General features: G+C 34.1%; 2 long non-coding RNA genes and 1 pseudogene across 2 annotated transcripts; 2 read left to right on the forward strand and 1 right to left on the reverse strand.

The window, feature by feature from the left end:
- Positions 1-3277: 3277 nt before the first annotated feature.
- LOC149145998 (uncharacterized) lies at positions 3278-4085 on the reverse strand. Its single transcript, XR_016264216.1, has 2 exons — positions 3983-4085; positions 3278-3768 (listed from the first exon to the last, which is right to left on the reverse strand). It is a non-coding gene; the product is annotated as an uncharacterized LOC149145998 (long non-coding RNA).
- LOC149145999 (uncharacterized) lies at positions 3333-4060 on the forward strand. The gene is made up of 3 exons (XR_016264215.1): positions 3333-3407; positions 3612-3780; positions 3911-4060. It is a non-coding gene; the product is annotated as an uncharacterized LOC149145999 (long non-coding RNA).
- Positions 4086-13542: 9457 nt separating the features above from the next.
- LOC149146000 (FRIGIDA-like protein 3) overlaps positions 13543-21780 on the forward strand; it is a 54151-nt pseudogene continuing 45913 nt past the window's right edge.

Genomic DNA, 21780 nt, shown 5'->3' on the forward strand with positions numbered 1-21780 from the left:
ATTGCAATTTTCTACTTCTTGTAATATAATTGGGAATAGTAATAGTGATATTAATTGCAATTTTCTACTTCTTGTAATATAATTGGGAATAGTAAGGATATGATAGACATCTATTTTATTTTGAAGAAGTTAGTATAGTGTTTTTTTTTTGGAACTTGATTAAGAGATTTTGAACTTTGAATTTTATCGTTTAAATAATACTTTATAACCAAGGAAATCACCAATTCAATTGCCCCAAGTGGGCTAACTCAATTGAGTTAATAAATGTGTAAACTCAATTTTTATTTTTATTTTTAAATTTGATAAGTCTTTTGGCCTCTGTTATTATTCAACTTGATTGACAAAGAGTTTTGACAATAAAACTTCACATATAAATGTTTTGATCCAATATAATCATTTTTAATGACTAAACTTAATTATTGTATATTTTTTTTACTAAAAAGATAAATGCATTTCTTAAAACATAAAAGCATTCAAAACCCCAAACAATTATTTTTCAACACTAAATCTATTTAAAAACTCAAATTTACAATTCTAACTATCTTTTTCCAAATTTTAAATAAAACTCATGAAAAATATATATAAAAAATAAAAATTAAAACATTTTAACTACACTATTTTTTATCATTAAAAATAATTAATAAATAAAGCAAGATATAACTATACACTTTCTCTTTTTTTTTTCAAAAAGTATTTTAACCTATTCACTTTTTAAGTTAGTTCGTCTCCTATTACTATACCATAACCTTCAAACACTTCCGCCATTGTTCTGTGCGTTTGCAAAATTCATGACTTGGAAGCTTAACATTCCTTGTTAACCCATAAATATTATATAACATGTCTCTTACTTTTGTAGGCCTTTCATTATTGCGGGAAAGAAAACACACATAAATATTATATAACATGTCTCTTATTTTTGTTGAGTTTTTCATATTGCATGAAAAGAAAACATAAATATGTGTGAGCTAATCAATCTACATAAAACACAGTGTCATTAATCAGTGTCATTAATGGACTTTTATGTCGAACTCCTTCCTTGACATAGACTTTGTTAATAATTAATTCGCACCTTCTCATCACTTGCCTCGCTGGGCGGATGGACAAGTAATTTTTGGAATATTTAGAGACAAGGGGGATTGTTACGCGCAGGGGAACCATGAAATTATTAACAAAATCATGGTAACAGTCTATACCATATAATTAAATTCCATATTTAACAAGGGAGGCTGCGAAGCAGCGAGTCCCTGCACTAAGTTCACCCTGCATAATACTTGATGTGTCGAGTTTGCATAATACTTGACGTGTCGAGTTTGAGTGAGCTTCCCTACTAATGGTAGTAGAATAGTAGAATCTTGTTGGCATTATCTGTAAGAGAGAAACTAATCAATAAAAAAATTAATACATGTCCATGGGTTGCTAAAAGGGAGAAGTTGATGAAACTCGTCATTTCCCATAGCTAAAAAACAAAAACCCTTGGAAGAGCATAAATAAATATGCGAATCTGAAGCAACTTACTAATCATAAAGTAAATTAAAAATTGTATAATAAGATAAGGATCACAGATTAATAATTAAACATTGGTTAATCATTGCGATTTAGCCACTTTGAGATTGCTATAAAGAGTCTCTTTTCCATTACTAGCAGGAGTCTAGTAAATAAATAAATTTGTGCATATGTGGTAATAGGAATGTTGGACGCTACTAGTAGTTTAGAATCACATTTTAAGTAAATCCTTCAGGAAATTACTAGCAAAACAAGGAGCACAACACAAGCATAACGCAGTACCATGAAACTAGAGAGAGAGCGTGAGCAAAAAGAAAGTACATCAATGATATTATCATTTAACTGACAGGCACATATGAAAAATAGGGAATTGTGTATATAATGTTTTTAAAGTAAATATAGAGCCAAAAGAAAACTTGTACGTGTCCTCTTGAGAAAAATTGTTTTACAAAATGAAATAAATTACAGAGTAGATCATAGAGTATAAAAGTTACAGTGCTAAGCTACTATAAAAGGTCGGCCATAAACCACCATTTAAATGGAAAAATAAAAATGTAGATTGGGGTAACTTCCGCCATTTAGGAGGCAGGTTGCGCGTGCTCGTAAGGGTTATCAACAAGAGAGTTGAAGACAACTACAAGAAGCTAACAAAACAAAAATATAATTCATAGTTATCCTCAGCATCCATATTCCATTGTAATACAATACAAGATCTGTCCATGTTCATTATATTCAATAAAATAAGTCCGTGCCCTCCTGAGGCAGTGCGAGAACCGTAAACCTCCGGAAATGCGACGACTCTAAAAGTATTAGAGCACGAAGGGTTCGCTCCAACACACAAGTATTACCTTTTGCATGGATTTTACGTGTCAGTAGCAGGCGCACAGTTTTAGGCGATGTCATAAATCTTCATGCTGCTGCTACCGATTGCTTGTCAGCAGCAGGGGGCCAAAAATGGAAGTCCCCCAAGAAGGCCTCGGCCGATTCTTCTTACATAAAGAATTCATCCTCATCAACTACAAAGCATAACGCAAGAAAATCGTCCCTGAGCAGGCGGTGTATGAGCCTTGTGAAGGAACAGCGCGCGAGGCTTTATATCATTCGTCACTGTGTTACTATGCTGCTCTGTTGGCACAAGTATGGAGATGTCTAGGTTCGAATCTCGTCCGCCGCTGATTTCTTTCGGTGTTTTTTACCTCAGAAGACTTGAATGCAGTAGCACCTGGTATCCTGACCCATTTATTGAAGTGTACATGGAGTTTTGAGCTGTTCTATTACTAGAATAGCCACAGATGAATTGCAGCTAAAGCTGGAACTCTTGTATATGGGAAATTTCCCTTTTCACAGAGCTTGATTTTGAGGTTTTCTGTATGTTTCTCTTGCTTATTCTGACGGATAAGTATTAGTAGTTTCTGGGATCTGTTTTTACTGGACAGTGAGAGCCATGGGCTCTTTCAGTTTAGTTTTTTAGTTTTTTTGAGTGGCCACTGTTCTGGAATCGAGTATCTGACAAATGAGATGTAATTTTCTTTTCTATGAGCTTCGACAGAGCTTCAAATTATCTCAAGAATTCCAAACTACATGGCACACTGTACAATTTTTTCTTAGTAGCTGGTTTTTGTATTTTATTTGATAAGTAAATGATATTTTTGAGGATTTAGTGGATTGATTGATGCACAGGTATAGATGGGCATTCCTTTAGTTAGTGTAAAATCAGGATGTGAGCTTTTGCCAGCAGATTATGGGAGATGAGTCTGGGTCATGATTTTCAATCTATGTCTATAGCTTCAAGTACCAGATAGATACAGTATACCGTATGGGCACTAACTGTGAAATGTGGAAGTGCAGCTCAAGCTTCCTCTACATCCCAGTTTTTATGGACTTTTTTTCCTTTCTAAGAATAGGTAGGAAGTTATCATAATAATCTCTTTTGTCTTGAATTTCCTTGCACCATTTGATATTTGATAACAATTCAATTTAGTAGACAAAAATGACAATAGATTCAAGTACATGTGAGAATGGATTAATAGAATTAGCTTTCGCTGGATCTAATTGAGAAAAGAAAAGGGGCATTTGTCGACTGACACTTTTATGGATACTTCTTTCAGTTGAAGAATAGGCCTTCGGCAAATTTCATGGAGACTGTACAGAATGATATCACCCCAAATATGCGAGGAATTGCAATGGAGTTCATTGAAGCAACCATTGACGTCACTTTTGAGGATGCGGAAGTAGCTGATGGAGCCGCATTCAATGCTAATGGAGCTGTAAAATTCAGTAAGTACCAGTAACCCCAAAAAAATTAAGATGTTGTCTTTACGGTTTTGAAATTTTGATTTACAGTTTTGAAATTTTGATGCTTTTAGCAATTATGTAAACTTATAAATGGAAATTGATCATTCTGCAGAAAATTAGAATTCAAAATGTTGCGAATTAATATTCTGAAAAAATGAGAGATATTACATGTAGAAGGTCATACCCTTTTGAAGATGGGGCCGATTCTGGTTAATTCGGCTCCTGAGCAGGTCCAGGTCCAGGTCCAGGTCCAGGGTATGTAGCGTCGAATGATGAGGCTGTAGCGTCGAATGATGAGGCTGGTTTGGTTGAGAACAGTCTCAAATTGATTAAGGGGCCAGACTCAGTGGACAATAAGTATAAGCATAAGCTGATGGAGCTTACCAAGCAGGTCCAGGCATGGCGGAAGAGGGCAGCCATCAACTTCCAGCATCTAGCATCTGGGAAGGTTTATGGGCATAATACTAGTATGCATCTGGGAAGCGGTCTATGGGTGGTCTATGGGTGTAATACTAGTACTTATAGCTGTAGCTCTGCTCGCCGAGTCAATATGTAGGCAGCGCAAAAGCTAGCAGCTGTGCCGCCGCAAATGCTGGCAGCTGTGGCAGCACATGGCAAGTAGTTCAATGCACAACGCAAGTAGTTCAATGCACAAGAACAATTGGAACATGGAAATTTGGTTACGAAGAAGATAACATTAAATGTTGGCAAATTAATGCTAATGCAAACATAGCATTACTTCTGAACTTGTTGTAATTACCTGTACTCCTCCGATTTTTTTCCTAACTTTTGAGTTGTATGCCTCGATTTGAGGCCAAATAAGATGGCAGTCCTTCGGCATCCTGGCGGGGAGGGCAGACAGCCTTGAAACTTTGATCTAACCTTCATCTAACCGCCGTATAACAGAGAAAGAAAGGGGTGAAGTAATGCTAAGTAGGGGTCATATCGATTACTATAGTCCCTGCCGGATGCCAGATGGCAGGGACTAATAATGCACTTTCCAGTGAAGTACATGTCTGGTCTCTCTGTTGAACAATATTCATTTGTCATGGAATATGAAATTAACAAACTAAACCACCACTTAAATACTAACTAAAACTTCTACAAATTTGATCCCTTTCACTACATATAATAACGTTCAATGTCACTCTAAAACGAACGAAAAAACAGAAGTATAATGGAGTTTATGAAATATTTGATTGATCTCGAAAGTGTTCTTTGAGATTCCATATTCTCAATCTCAATATGTGCTTAAATTTAAAGTGTATTTATTTGTATTTCATCTTTTTAACAGTTCTTTATTAAGATTTTATTTATTAATATTTTTAAAATTTATATATTATTAATGATATCTAATTAATTTTTTAAAAGGTGAAGTTAACTAATATTTAAAATTTATTATATATATCTAGTTTATTGAGTTTTTCATAAAGAAATATTTTTTTTTATTTTTCAATAAAATAGTAAGTAGTTTTAATAATAAGTTTAGAGATTTTGATTTTTTACATAGCTAGTTTTGTCTATTAGAGATGTAATGCATTGTTAAGAGTTGAGAATAATTAATATTATTTTGATATTAATGGAGAAAATAGTTACATTGTTATAACTTTCTCCCTAGTTTAGGATTAGTTCCTATAGTTATGGGGTTTGGGTGCAACTTCCTATTTCCTAGTATTGTATTTAATGATGTAATCTTTGATTGATTGAGGAATAGAGTGGACGAGAGTGATTTCTCAAGTTTTGTGAGTGTAGTCCCCAGGTGCAAGCCACACCTGAGAGCTACATGTCTTTCTTTTCAATTTTGTTCACATTTTATCTTGGTATCAGAGCTCAGATTGAGTGAGCCTGATCTTTTATCACCTGAGTGGCGGTATTGCCTGTATGGCTGGAATAGCCTGTGTGGCTTGAAGTGCCTTTGGGGTTGTGTGTACACGAGAGCTCTGTGCTCAATTGAGCAGGTGGACTGCAGAACACCTGGCTCGGACTCGGAATTTTTTTTATTTTTTCTAAGTGGAAAGGCCGATTAGCGCGGATTTTGCGCTGACAGTCGCGCCAGAAGCCCGATTAGCGCTGATTTTAAGGGATAAATCGCGCCAAAGCGCCAGAAAACCTGATTAGCGCGGGATTTTACCAGGAAAATTGTGCCAATTAAAATATTCGCACCGATTTTTTAGCGCGGATTTTTCACTCGGGGTAGCGCCAAGGGGATCTGTGATAGTGTGAACTTCGTTTGGCGGTTTGCAAACAGTGCAGATCGACGGAGTTACAGATCCGTCCGGGAGAGACAGATCGGGAAAGCGCCAGAGGAGATCTGCGGGAAACCTCGACTTCGTTTGGCGATCTGCAGGGAGAGCAGCATTGGCGAAGTGGCAGATCAATCCGGGAGAGGTGGATCGGATCAATTGTGATCAGATCATTGTTTCGGCTGTGTTGAAAACGCCGAATTTGCTCATTGGAGTGGGAGTGCCAGACACTGTAGATCGGTGACAGAGGTGACAAATCCATCTGACAGGTATTGTTTTTTCTTATTGTTAAGTAGATTCACAATGAGTAATACGATGGAATCTTACCTTAACGAATCTGGTAAACTCAACGGGTCTAACTTCACGAATTGGAAGTTTAAGATCTAGACCCTGCTCGAAGGTGCGAATGCTTGGACTATAGTGACAGGTGATGAGGAGAAGTCGACTGCAACCACACAGAAGGAAGACAGGGAAAAACGAGAAAACAAGGCCAAAGTCTTGTTGAAGATGTCTGTGAAAGACAATGTCATTGCACACATCAGAGACTGTAAAACGTCCGCAGAGATTTGGACGAAAATGAAAAGTCTGTATGAGACCCAGAATGCAAACAGAGTTTTGGCTCTGAAAAACAAGCTATTTTCAATGAGGATGGACGAAAGGGAGTCTGCTACTGCATTTGTCGCATGAATTAAGGATGTTAAAGACAGATTGGGGGCCATTGGAGTGGCGGTGGCTGATGAAGATCTTGTTGCAATTACAATGAATTGGATGTGTGATGATTTCCAAACCTTCATCACTGGAGTCTCAGCAAGGGAGAAAACACCCACGTTTGATGATCTCACTGCGATCTTGCAGCAAGAGGAAGAGCGACGACAGAACCTGAATCTGAACCCCCAAAGTGACGATCTCGCGCTGATGGCAAATGACGACTATCTAAAGGGAAGCAGTCACAACAGCAATCAGTCCAGAAAGGAGGAACAACACATAAACATCATTTTCATAAAGGTATGCTTGCAAATCATTCTGAAAAGAAATGCTTTTATTGTGGAAAGAAGGGTCATATACAGAGAGATTGTTATTATAAGAAGTAGGCTGATGAGGAAAGGAGGAGACAGGTAAATCCAAAACACAGAGGATATTTTGTTGAAGAAGAAGACTTCAGTCATGAATTTCGACTTTTCACAGTCGACTGTGCCCTTTCAGCAGCGAATGAAGATGACATCTGGTATGTCGATTCCGGAGCATCCTCTCACATGACAGGTAATAAGGAATTTTTTTATAGTCTTGAAGAAATTATAAATGGATCAAAAATATATCTAGGGGATGATAATGGATATCAGATTAAAGGTCATGGGGTGATTTCAGTCACGTTACCAAATGGAAAGATTAGTCACCTTTCAAATGTTTTATATGTACCTAGACTAAAGAAAAACTTGATATCTATATCCATGATGGTTGATCAAGATATGCATGTCAAATTCTTCAAGACTCACTGTGTGATAAAGGATTGCAGGAATGAAATTGTTGCAACATGCATGCGAGTTGGAAGCCTATACAGATTGGATGCAAAAAGTATATCAAAGCAAGCCATGGTTGCAGGAGAGTCGACAGCTGAACAACTCTGGCATCAGAGGTTTGGTCATCTGAATCTGCAGGATCTCATGTTATTACAAAAGAAAGGTATGGTCGAAGGTCTCCCCATCTTTCATAACATTCAATTAAACTGTGATGGTTGTGCCTTAGGAAAGATGCACAGAGAACAGTTCCCTGTGCATGATAGGAGGAGGCAAACAAAAATCTTAGAGCTAGTGCACACTGATGTATGTGGTCCCATGCAGACAAGGTCGCTAGGGGGAGCATACTATTTCTTGTTGTTTACTGATGACTGCACTAGGTACTCATGGGTTTATTTTTTAAACAAGAAAAGTCAGACTTTCCAATGTTTTATAAATTTCAAAACCCTGGTGGAAAAACAGTTTGGAAAAAGTATTAAAATTCTCCGATCTGATCAAGGAGGAGAATACAAATAAAAGGAATTCATGAAATACTGAAAATCTCATGAGATTGTTCAGCAGTATACAGTACCGCACACGCCACAACAAAACGGAGTTGCAGAGCGTAAAAATAGAACCTTGGTAGAGTGCGCAAGGAGCATGCTGCAAGGTAAAGGCCTATCTAATATTTTTTGGGCAGAAGCGATAAATACTGCTGTATATTTGAAAAATAGAAGTCCTACTAGGTTTCTTGGCTTCAAAACCCCTTTTGAAGCCTTATATGGATTTAAACCAGCAGTAAACCACTTAAGAGTCTTTGGGTCAAAGGCATTTGCACATGTACCCAAAGCTGATAGAAAGAAACTAGACCCTAAGGCAATGAAATGCATCTTTGTTGGTTATGGTACAAAGTTTAAAGTATACAAACTGTTCGATCCTGAGTCTCGTAAGACATTTGCAAGTAGAGATGTAGTCTTTCATGAACAGGTACAAGAAAGGAAAGCTGATGTTGGAGATGATTGGCACATTCCGTTGATGTTGGAGGAAAGCAGCGAGGATGAAAGGGAGCAGGAACAGGAGCAGAAAGAAGAGAATGAAGAAGAACAGCAAGAAGCTGAAAAAGCAGGCTTAGTTATTTCAGAGGAAAACAAATTTGAGGTAAGTCCCCTACCAAGGAGGTCAGGTAGGAAGACTCAATTACCATTGAAGTTGAGAAACTATGCGATGTCAAAGTTTTTGAACATTATAGAGCCCTCTAATTATAAAGAAGCTAGTCAATTTGAGGTAGGGAGAGCTGCAATGAATGAGGAGATGGAATCAATTCATAGAAATAATACTTGGGAATTAGTAGAGCTGCCTAAAAACAAAACACCTATAGGAAGTAAATGGCTGTTTAAACCCAAAATTAATGCAGATGGAAGTATAGATAAGTTAAAAGCTAGGTTGGTTGAAAAAGGATATTCACAGCAGGAAGGTATTGATTTTGATGATACTTTGCACCTGTAGCAAAGCTAAATACAATCAGATTACTTATTTCTTTAGCTACTAAATGTAATTGGGAATTACACCAACTAGATGTTAAATCTGCATTTTTAAATGGTGATTTAAAAGAAGAAATTTACTTAGTACAGCCAGAAGGATTTGTAAAGCAGGGGCAGGAATAGCTTGTTTGTAGGTTGAAAAAGGCTTTATATGGTTTAAAGCAAGCTCCCAGGTCTTGGTATGAAAAGGTTGATTCTTTCTTTATAGAGCATGGTTTCCATAGAAGCTTAAATGACCCAAATTTGTATACCAAGTACAATGATCAGGGGCAGATTATTTTGATTTCTCTATATGTGGATGATATGATTCTAACAGGAAATGCAGATGACTTAATCAGAGGAATCAAAAGGCTCATGACACAAGTCTTTGAGATGAAAAATCTCGGAAGCCTTAACTATTGTCTGGGATTAGAAGTATTCAGAGATATTGGGCAAACTTTTCTTACCCAAGGGAGGTATGCTAGAAATCTATTGGAAAAGTTTGGGATGGAGCGGTGTAGATCAGCAGCGACACCTTTGCAACAAAATCTGAAATTGAGTAGTGACGATGGCACTAAGGAGGTAGATGCCACAATGTACAGACAGCTAGTTGGCAGCCTGATATATCTTACAACAACTAGACCTGACTTGGCATACTCAGTTAGTGTGTTGAGCCAATTCATGTCGAAATCGCGTGAAAGTCACTGGATAACAGCAAAAAGCGTGTTGAGGTAACTTGTGGTACTGTTCATTTTGGTATTTTATACACTGATGCATCTGATGTTACTCTAGCAGGTTTTTCAGACTCAGACTGGGCAGGTAACCTGGATGATCGGAGGTCCATCACAGGTTATGCATTCAACATAGGTTCTGGGGTCATATCATGGAGCAGCAAGAAACATAGTATTGTAGCTTTGTCGTCATGTGAAGCTGAGTATCAAGCATTGTGTGCAGCAACATGTGAAGCGATCTGGTTGAGGAGACTTCTCAAAGATGCAGGAAAAGAACAGAAGCAACCCACTTCTATCAAAAGCGACAACCAGAGCACCATCAAATTAGCATACAATCCAGTGTTTCACAAAAACACCAAACATATAGACACTCAGTTCCATTTTGTTAGAGAGAAAATACAGTCAAAAGAAATTGCTGTTGAATATTGTAAAACTTGTGACAATGTGGCTGATATTTTTACAAAGCCTCTTGCACGAGTGAAATTTGAATTGTTTAGAAAGATGCTAGGAGTCCAGGAGAATCCTTTCTCCATTAAGGGGGGGAGTTGAGAATAATTAATATTATTTTGATATTAATGGAGAAAATAGTTACATTGTTGTAACTTTCTCCCTAGTTTAGGATTAGTTCCTATAGTTATGGGGTTTGGGTGCAACTTCCTATTTCCTAGTATTGTATTTAATGATGTAATCTTTGATTGATTGAGGAATAGAGTGGACGAGAGTGATCTCTCAAGTTTTGTGAGTGTAATCCCCAGGTGCAGGCCACACCTGAGAGCTACATCTCTTTCTTTTCAATTCTGTTCACATTTTATCTTTAAGTTATGTTATGTAAACATTTTTTTTTGTAAGCTCCGGTAGTGCCTTTCTTTTTCTAATTATATAAAAAAAAGTTGAACCATATACATCGTTTTGGTGGCCTCAACCTGGCCAGATGGGAAACCAAATCTGTTGGCCACTTCAAGTTATTATAGGCCATCCAGTAGCAAAAATTAATAAGTTTATCGATCCACGCTAAATAAACCTCGCAACAACAAATACTAAACATGTTCCAAACTGTCATGAAACTATTGAAAAGAAAAAAAAATACTATCCTCAAAAATGAACAAATTAGGCAACTACACGAACTAATCTTTTCGGTCTTCCACGTTCTCAGGTGTTGTTGCCACGTCCCCCGTTGCTGGAGTTAACTTCTTCAGCTATTGTTGGATTTCCTCCAGCTTGTTGTCCTGCATAATCATTATGATTTGCATGTTTTTCATATCTTTCTTAATATTTGGCATGCCCTAGGCAAGTTTTACCATTTCGCCTGCTACTTGTTCGAGCGCGTTCGCAAGTAAACATTTCAACACCTAGTATATGTGCAAGGCTTGCTTGTAGAGAATCATTCTTGCCTTGGTGTTTCCCAGGTCAAGGATGAGATCTCCCCATTCCTCCATCTCAAGCTCTGAGTCTCCTTCCATGACACTGTCTTCCATTTCCTAAATAAGCTGACGAATGTCAGCATCAGTTCCTTCTCTGTATGCCTGTGCAACCTCTTGCACTGTTTTCCTCATGGTTTTCCTGCTATGCCTCTGATATGCAGGCGTGGAGGTCATTGGGTCGTTTCGGCCTGGCTGGCTTTGCCGTCCTCTTCCTCCACGACCCCTTCCTCGACCTGGGTGTGCCATCTTTCTCTCTACAGCCGCCTGTTTACCATGACCAACAACAAAAGTTAGATTATCAGAAGTTATTCTTATCCCCATCACTTGTATATCCCTTTCCCTGATTTTTCCCTCCCCACTCCAGGTTCTCTCGATGGTCTGGCTGCTCCCAGGTCTCCCTCCCCTTGGGCAAGACATGTGTATGCCCTCAATTGTCCTATTTGCCTCCCAGACTGCTTGTTTAACTTCCTCAGGCTGCCCCTATGCCCAACACCTACAGAACCCCGGCAGGCCATTATGTTGGTCCTCGCAATTCTTTACCATGCTAAACTCTTCCTCTGCATTCCTCATCTTGCTGCCTTCCGTTTTCTTACTGTGTGCTGCAGGGAGGATTGCGGACTCATGCAGACTTCTCCTTCCCTCAACAATTCCTAGCTTCCCCCCCGCCCTCCTCCATCATATTACAAAATGTCGAAAGGGATGCAAGAATTCGCACTGAGAAAACATACCCGGACCTTCGCTCAGTCGCTGAAGTATCCAATTCTCACTCATCTTCGGTCTTCTCCTTCCTTCGCTGCGTACTGGTCTCTCTTCCACCCTTAGCCACCTTCATTAACACTCTCCCACATCTCCTGCATCCCATCACCCTTCCGTCATCATTTCCTACTACCTCTTCCCCCACTCCCCTATCACCTTGATGCCTTGGTATTCCCTCAGGCCTGCATGATGCCCCCCGCGTCCCATTGAATTATTATGAAAATGATTGGTGGCCGGCCTTGCCAACCTCTCCCCTCCGTTGTTCTATTGAACATACTTTCCCCTTCTCTCACCCTGATCACGGGATGTTATGTAAACATTTTCACTAAAATAAAATAACAAATTAAGAATTTAACATTCATTGTGGTATTTCGTATTAATAACAAAATAAAATTAATAATTTAATATTGATTGTGGTATTTGTTATGATTAAGCCTATTTAAAAGCTTGATTAAATTTATTATGGAATGTAAGAGCAATGTAATCCATTCTTATATATCAATCTAGTCATGCACAACACACCCACTTGATGCAAAATATGTAATTCTTAATCTTTTTTAATAGTTTAAAGTTTTAGAATTACTATAAGACAATTTTGTTTTCTTAAGGATTCATTTATTTTGATTTGAATTGATAATCATGAACTTTATTTAATGAATGCAGGCTGTTCATGATTATGAAGTTACAAATTTGTTGAATGACAAAGTTGTAGCCCAAGGAGAGGAGGGGTGTGAAGAAAAGCACTATAAATCATACTTTTGAGTTAATTTGAATTTATTTATTTCTAAAGTCACGTTTATAGTTGTGTAAGAAGAAAGTATATTTTAAAATGATAGTAAATAAGGTAATAAGATAAACATTATTATTCAATAATCAAATATTTTTCTTGAATATAGTGAAGAAATTTTTCTTGCCTTGAGGAAAAAAACAATAGAAGTGAATCCCTGACAATTCATAAAATTAAATACAGTAAAAAACAACTTTCTATAATAAAAATTAACCTTTTTGATATTTTTAAAATAATATAAATCATAAACATATCATCAAATAACTAAAAAATTTACTAAAACAAAATTTATAATAACAAAAAATTATTTTTATAATCAACCAAAAAAAATTAAAAAAAACTTGTAATACATGATAATTAAATAATAAGTAAAATTAAAAATCAAACCTAAAGAATTAAAAAGAAAACCATTATTAAAAAAAAAATAAAAAATTATTACGTTCAAATTTATCACATGTTCTCAATGATCTTCTTTTTTCGAAGTATATATAGATTGCAGATTCCATAAATGTCTCAAAATCTGATAGTGAAGACACGTCAAACAATTAATCCTTCCCCTGAAATTTTAGATTCAGGGTATATCCGAAACCTACAGTAGAACTCACGCCCTCACGACGATGGAGATTGCTTATTTTTTAATTAGATTCAGAGTATTCCCAAAACCTACAACCTAACAAAAATGGAGATTGTTTATTTATTTATTAGTGTCACTGTATAATGTTGGTCGACACACGTGAGCAATCTACGTAGCGTAAGTAGTGGGCAACTATATTTTGACGAAATTGTTATAATAATGGCCGCGAAGGTGATGAGTTTGTTGAAACAAGGGGCAAAATAATACAAATTATATCTTGATCGACGTATGTTGACTTTCTTATGTTTGTATTCATTAAATTAAACTATAATAATGGCCACGAAGGTGATGAGTTTGTTGAAACAATGGGCAAAATAATGCATATTATATCTTGATCGACGTATGATGACTTTCTTACGTTTTTATTCTTTAAATTAAACTATAATCTCAGAGCTCATTCTAGAGTTTATAATTGTTTGGAGAGCATTCCCACCAAAGTTTATAATTCTCTAGTTGAAAATTTGAGGTAGGTAGTCCTCCTAAAAAATTTACTTGGTGGCGGATTCGAGATAGGCTTGGTGCGCTACAAAATTTAACCCCAAAATGAAAGAATTGAAGATCTAGATCGATACGCACGCATGAGTCATCCAATCGAAGGCCTCTCTCATCTTAGATCCTGAACCCAACCCTAGATACTTTGTTCTGAAAATCATAATATTTTGTAAGTAGATGGGGAGCTTTAAAGCTTGTCCACGAAAAACATGCGTCCAGATTTCACTGCAATATTTTATAAGTAGATTGAGAGTTTTAAAGCTTACCCACGACAAACATGTGTCTAGATTTCTGTATTGAAGATTTTAAGGTTATTGTGAAGATTGATTTTTTTCAGTATAGGAAACTGAAAAATGCCACTGAAATTAAGAAGCAAGCCAAAATAGAAACAATGGTTAAAAACTAAGCAAAAATGGAATTCATACTCTCTTTTTTTATATGGTTTGTTTTTCAAATATTATTTTTATTTTTATTTATTTGTTTATTTATTTATTTATTTTTGAAAAATTATAATAAATTTTATATATGCTATTTTAAACCTATTAATAATATTTCTTTTAATAGGATGCGAACGTGGCCTATCAATGTTCGCATCTTGATAGACCACCTTTCTGTACTTCATTTACCATCTGGATAGGTCCGATAGGTCTTGCCCTTCATAGGCCACTGTGAAGTATGGAAATGACCAGTTTCAAGCCTCTCTTCAACTCTTCAATTGAAAAAGAGTAAGTCAGTAGTCAAAATAATAATTATTATTAATTATTTTAATAATTTCAGATAATTAAATTATAGTAGTTCAAAACTTAATCCATTAATGTTAATTTTGATTGAATATAACTTAATATTAATAATTTAATACGTTTTTATTAAATAATATTGTTGGCTTAACTCCTAATTCTCGCCTGAACATGAATCTCATTGGGAGGTTAAAAACTTTTAGTAGAAAATATTTCATGTGATCAATCTTAAAAATAGTCTCCAAAAAAATTAATCTCTCATATATATAGAGTTATTGATATATTTACTTTATATGTTAAGTAGATTTTAAAGTTGTTAGTCTTTGTCACAAGGAAAAAAGTTTGCCCTTAATTAAGAATGTGATGTTTTTATTGAGAAGAGAAGGGAAATTTTGACATGCTTTGATAAAATTTGGTTGAATTTTTTGGAAATATGACTTTTAGTTGTGGAGTTTAGGATTTTGAGTGTTGAGAGGTTTTTGATGGTGCTAAATCTATTTCCACCATAAGAAAAAAAAAAAAACCAACAACAATACAAAATTGTCACCTCAATAAAGAAAGCCAGCAATTTGTATCGCTATTATTATTTTTATTTGAATACTTATAAATTTAACATCTACCTTCTTGCAAATAGAATCAGTAGCATCATTTAATTACTTCTTTTTATTAGAATATCTATTACACATTATGATCAATATTAGAGCTGGGTAAGGCACCGAGTTTGAGAAGTATTTGCATACATTGTTTAAATGCATTAACGTAATTATTCATTAGTTGCTAAATAGGTTAAATAGAGTAGTTTTAAATAGAAAGATATAGTAATTTTATTTCAATTATTGAGCCATGAGGCTCATTCTACCCGAGTGATGTTTGGAGTAGACAACTACCCCTTTAAAATAAAAACTAATTATGATATAAATAGAAAATAATGTTAGCTATAATAGAAAAAAATGAAAATGTTGTAATGTAATTAGAAGTAAAAACAAATGTTTCATTAAGATGTTTAAACCTTATACTACTCAAAATTATTTCAACAAATGATTTAAATAAAATATTTGCAAATATTTGAAAATCTATGTTAACTAATTTATGTTGATGTCAACTTCATATATATCTATCTATTGGAAAAAACTTGTTAAAATAAAATATTAATAATAAAAAACCATTTTAATTTGCATAATGTCTCCATGTATAAAATATTTTAAGGCGGAATATATATATATATATATATATATATATATATATATATATATATATAATAAAAAAAAATATGTCATCTTTATGGTCAAAACCTTTGTTTGGTCCTATATATACTCTGTGTAACATTCAAAAATGCAATTCAAACAATGAAAAAATACACATTGTATTTTGTATTCTAAAGAAATTTGCATGTTAAATAATTTGATGCCTTTGTGCTCTGTTAGATCCTTACTGAAGATAGATTTATAATAGTTATTTAAATGTCTGTGTTTCTTCTAGCTTTATATTCAAGCCAAAACCACCTAAGGCTCAAACAACCATGGTATAAAGACACGAGGGCTTGGTTAAACTATTGAGAGATCAACAAGAATGATGCATTGCAAAACATTAATAACATTCAAAGATATTGTTACTTCTAAGTTCAAAGAAAAAAATTGGTGTGAGAAAGATTTAGGGGCTAAAAGAAAATTAAGTTATTATAAGAAGGTCATCAACCCCACCCTAGAAGATCAAAAGTATCTCTCTATTTTAGCTAGATCAAAGAAGAAAATTAATATAGCAAAGATTAGAACGAATTCTCATGAACTCCATAGTGAAAGAGGTTGTTGGGCAGTTCGTGAAACATCATGGATGGAAAGGATCTACCATCTATGTGAAAATAGGAACATCGAGGATGAAAACCACTTCCTCTTAGAGTGTGGTACAACCACATTAGATCTCATTTTCATAATCTTTGTTGCAACACTAATCTTCCTAGCCCTTTACAATGTCAAAATTAGCTTCTCTCCAAGCTTTTTGAGCATAGGAATAAAATCTTAAATCAAATTAAATAATTTGTTTCTTTAGGTCCCATAGACCAGTCTTAGCTGACGTTAAACACCATCCTCATCATCATCATAAAATTAATATTAATACATTTGTTTATTAGATAATCATTTTTTTTATATAGATATTTTTTTATTATTAATTTTTTTTAAATATTATTTAATCTAATTTAATTAATTTTATTGATTTTATTTTTTACTTATTTAATGATTTTTAATATACTAAAAATATTATTAAACCAACAATATTTTAATTTAATTAGATCAAAGAAAGCCTATTCTCATCAAAATAATAGTGGATAAAGGATTGAAAGCCATTGTTATTGTATACAATATGATAATATAGGACATGAAGAAGTCGAGGCTTTTGGTAATTGAGAAGACCTTGGAGTGGCCATTGGATTTATATCCAATGAACTTTTTGCAAGGTATGTGCTCATTTTAGCTTGGGATGAAAACGGTTGTTTACATTCTCTACGCTTGGGGAAGTGCTTTCAAAGTTGCAAAATTATAAAGTGAGGGTTTTTCATTACCAATAAAGTTAGTGATTATCCCATCGTAACTCTAACACCTCAATTTTAACTTTTGGCATGTACTATATTAAATTATGTGTAAAACGTAAATTTATGTTTATAATAATGGTATTCAAGCTATGAGAGTTTAATTTTATTTTTTCCTTGGAAATGTAAGTTTGTTTGATTTTATTTTTATAAAAACATATTTTTGAAAATTTACGTTAATTATGGCTTTCAATAATTTTGAAATTTCTATTCAAATGAAATTTAGACTTTATTTGGGAGTATTTTCTTCTTTCACGATAAAGGATTTTTCAATTTCAAATGCTATTTCCAACTTTTCAGATAAATTTTAAATTCAATAAAAAAAATTACAACGTTTCTTCACTTTTAATGTTTTTTTAATATTTCTAGTCGCTAATAAAACTTTCACTACTAGAAAGCTTTCACTACACAAAAGAATTAGTTTGATCCCAAATCGGAGTTAATGTTTAATCCACATGTGCTTTTTTCAAACCAATAATCTCATCCAAACCAATTTTATCTAAAGGGAAAAGAAATAAAGATGAGAAATCATCCCAAACAAGATTTGAATCAACCCTAGGAAAAATAAAAGAGATAAAATATACAAAAGCATACCCGTCAAATATGCAATTAAAATTTTTTCAAACGTTTGTTGGATGTAGGAATGATGGATAATAAGTTCATTAAATCTTTATGGCATTAAACAAAATCCTCAGCGTCATATATATCAATAGCCAAAATTGTTGTGGGTGGATTAAAGAAAACAATGTTGCAATTTATATGGAGTTATAGTTAACTAACATATAAATCTGAAGTCTTATATATGTTTTTAATCGATGCTTTGAACCGGTTAAATTTTTAAATTAATTTTGTAAACGTGAATTTTATTTTTATTTTTTATTTTTAATGAAAAATCAATAAAAAATAATCCATAAATTGTTGTGGATATTTAAGTAGATAGTTCGTTATAACAGATCTCGTGATATTATATGAAAAATATGAGATTCTACACTATCAAAATTTTATTTAATTTCTAGATCTGTAAAATTAACTGTAATTAATGCATGCTTGTAAAAGTAAATGAAGCAAAAAAATAAAAATTGATAAAATAAGATCACACACACATAATATACAATATATTCTCTCTAGGAAACCCTTTTGGGAGAAAACCTCGCTGGAAGATGAGGCCACTTTGCTCTCTTTCTCTCTTTGGAAATATGGCTACAGATACAAAGAAGTAATGTCTACGGCCCGTGGGCTCCTACAGTGCACATATCCTCTTTGTGTGCTCTACCTCCTATCTCTCCTTGTTATCTTTGCTCAACTATGGAACAAAATGTTGTCGAAAGAATGGAATGTCTATTCCTCCTAGTGGCCCAGTTATAACACAACCCAATAGTCTACTAGTGGTTAAGTTTGACTACATCAAGTCTTAAATAGAGTTAGAAAATATACTCTTCTAGAGTATTTAACATCATAAACATGTGGCTAGCCCATTTTCCATGAATAATGGGGCTGACGCGACTTCCTCTCGAATTGTAGGTGTGAAAACAAGAAGGTAAACTTTTGAGTGGCATAACTTTTGCACACAGACTCTGATTGATGATTCTTGTGCCGTTGAAAAGCCCTCTGTGTGTAGAATAGCAAGAAATGTTGACACACTTAAGGGGAAAATTTTTACCCCCAAAAAATGTTGTTTGATGCCTCAAAATGTACCCAAAAGGTTTTAGATCCCATTTTAACAAATTGTGTCCCGTCGGCAAAAACGTTCCAGTGAGCTAATTCCTACACTTTGTCCACTCTAAATGCATTGATATTGATGTCAAACAATATAAAGATCCAATTCAGATCAATAAAGATAGAATCCTTTACATAGTATTGCTTATAAGTGGTTTTCATTAAATTATTAACCATGCCTGCAAAGAAAACTTCCCCAATAACATGTATAACTTCTTATAGAAAGCTTAAGAGGAAAATTAAATGTGAATCTTCTAAAAGGTTTGACGTAATCATTTTAGATACAAAGATTTAAGATATTAATGTAAAAATAAAGATTCTAAAAATAAAGGTTTTAGAACAAGTGATAAATATCTCAAACTCCCAATCTATTTTGAGGGATAAAAGAAAACCAATTCTCAAATGATGGACCTTTATCTAAATAGAGAGAAATATCTAGAAAAATTGAGGAAGATTAACTGGACATTATTAAGGAGGAAGACTAAGCAGACATTTTGTCACTATGTAATCTTGATAGAACAAATTTGTGTGACTTATTTTATCCAAACGTTAGAAAGTTAGGGTTTGATTATGTAGCAATCAGGTTACCACTCTTTTCATGCTTTGAATCCATTGGTTGGCTTACTGACCATGTTTATAAAGATGAAAAGTTTATTAAGAATGAACAGAGAGAATTTATAGCCTCATTCAAGTTTGTAGTACTAGAAAAATGTCATGAGTTTCTTGAACTTGTGCAAAGCCTAAATGTATATTTTGTAAATACCTATTTTTTATATTTGTAAATGTCAAGCTAGTGGATGAAAAAAATGTCCATTTATAAGAATGGGGTATTTATAACATGATGAGTCTTAGAGAACCATACATATATGTCATGTATTTCATGTGTAGCCTTTATCAAAGAGTAAATTGTATACATTTTGAGGAAGATTGGATACTAATGGAACATGGAATGGTTATCAAAGGAATTTTGTTTAATGAGGGGTCATTTTCACACAAGCTTTGACGAAGGATATTGAAAATGAATGTTGTTTGTCAAAAAGAAAAGGTATTACTTTTCAAATGGTCCTATACTTATTAGATAGTTTTTGTGCACATAATACATTTTAGAAAATGGGATATCAATTGAGTAGTGCAATGTTTCCTGTAATTGAATATTATCAAGACTTATGGGAAATAAATTATTGAAAATTGTATTCTACTATTTATGGTGATTTTTTAGTTCCACTGTTCAAACTGATCTTTCAGATAAAATGCCCTACGATTACAGATAAGGAAAAGTAGGTGTTCAAATATAATGGGAACTAGTATATTTTTGAAAATTGCACCTATTTGGGGATATGTATCGATCCTTTGAGTTCCCTTTTTTATTCCCTATATATGTGAAAAATAAGTTAATTTTGTCTGAAATTTCATACCAAATCATGTTTTTTTGGGATTTAAATCTTCTATTGTCAAATATGTCTTTCTTTTAAACCAAAACAAGTATGATTTTTCATTAAAACTGTGCCTATTCACACAAAACCGATGAGGTTTATATATTTGTCCATTTGATCATATAACGTGTCCCATTGTACAATAACTCCTAATAAATAGCAAGGACTAAGTGGTGTTACAAAATTCTCTACATGTTTGCAGGAGTACATCCTACAAATTTTTCGAGCAGGAGGAACTCATCAAAAAATGTCAAGTAGCCATTGATGAAGTGAAACAATTGCTTAAATATAAACCAAGTGAGGCTACTGATATGATCAAAGTTCTTTATTCAAAGAGCAGGACAAAATTGGAGAAAATACAGATTTTAGACAGAACATAAACCATTTTGGAGATCAAGAAGGTTCTCCAGAAGAAGAACTTCATGACACAACTAGAAACAAAATGTCAAGAATGAAGGACCTCTATTGAAAGGTTTCACTTTAAGTTTAACGTACTTAAGCAGAGAGGATTGTGAGGATTAGTAGCTCCAAATGATAGGCCTATCAATTTCGAGGAATATTGTCAGAAACTTTATAGCATATCAACTGATATATCATGTTTTGCAGGCATAAAAGGGCACATTATAGGGAAGAAAGCATTGGAAGCTTTAGAGTTTGATTTGACCATTAAGCATGAAATAAAACATATTTTTATAAATAAGCCCATTTTTTAGAAATACGCAGAAGTAGATGAAGTTGTCAGGAAGTTGGTAAATCTCAGCATACCAAGGGAACAAAAATGGAATCACTTCTACGAAGTAATTGAGTAACTTTCATGTTCAACTCACAGATAATTGGGCAACACTATTTGCGGATGAGTCATCAACGGATTCCTAAAGAATAGTGCCACTGATTAGTAATTTTCCATTTTTTATTATTTTATACTATTTTTGTAAGATTTTGTTGGAAATATCTCTAGCAGATATTTAGTTTTGTATAAATAACTCCTCATTCGAGTTATTATGTCTTGAACCCTTGTATGAACTTTGGAGCAGAATTGTAATCAAGCTGGAGATTTGCTTAAATTAATAAAAGGATTTTGAATTTGCCTTCTATAGCTTGTTCTTCCTGTGAGTTTTTCTTTGTGACATTTCATAATTTTTTCTTCATATATTTAATTCTTTATGCAAATACCTTTGTAAGATCAAACTCAGTTGCAGCTAGTCTTATATCCCCTGTGGAGTTATAAATCAGGGACTAGTTTATGAAGCTATCTGTTATTGTAAACTCCCATTTATCTATTAGTTGCCATACCCTTTGCCTTTGCTTAAATACATTTTGTTGTGTAAGTAAACATTCGCTACTTATATTCATCTTATGGCCAATTAAATATTTTGTCTGAATATTTAACAAGTTATGCTTCAATAAATTCTACTAATCATACACTTTAAATCAA

This window comes from Pinus tabuliformis, chromosome X (genome assembly GCF_031772625.1).
Source record: "Pinus tabuliformis cultivar Carrire ecotype Pingquan chromosome X, CPIR1, whole genome shotgun sequence".
NCBI lineage: Eukaryota > Viridiplantae > Streptophyta > Pinopsida > Pinales > Pinaceae > Pinus > Pinus tabuliformis.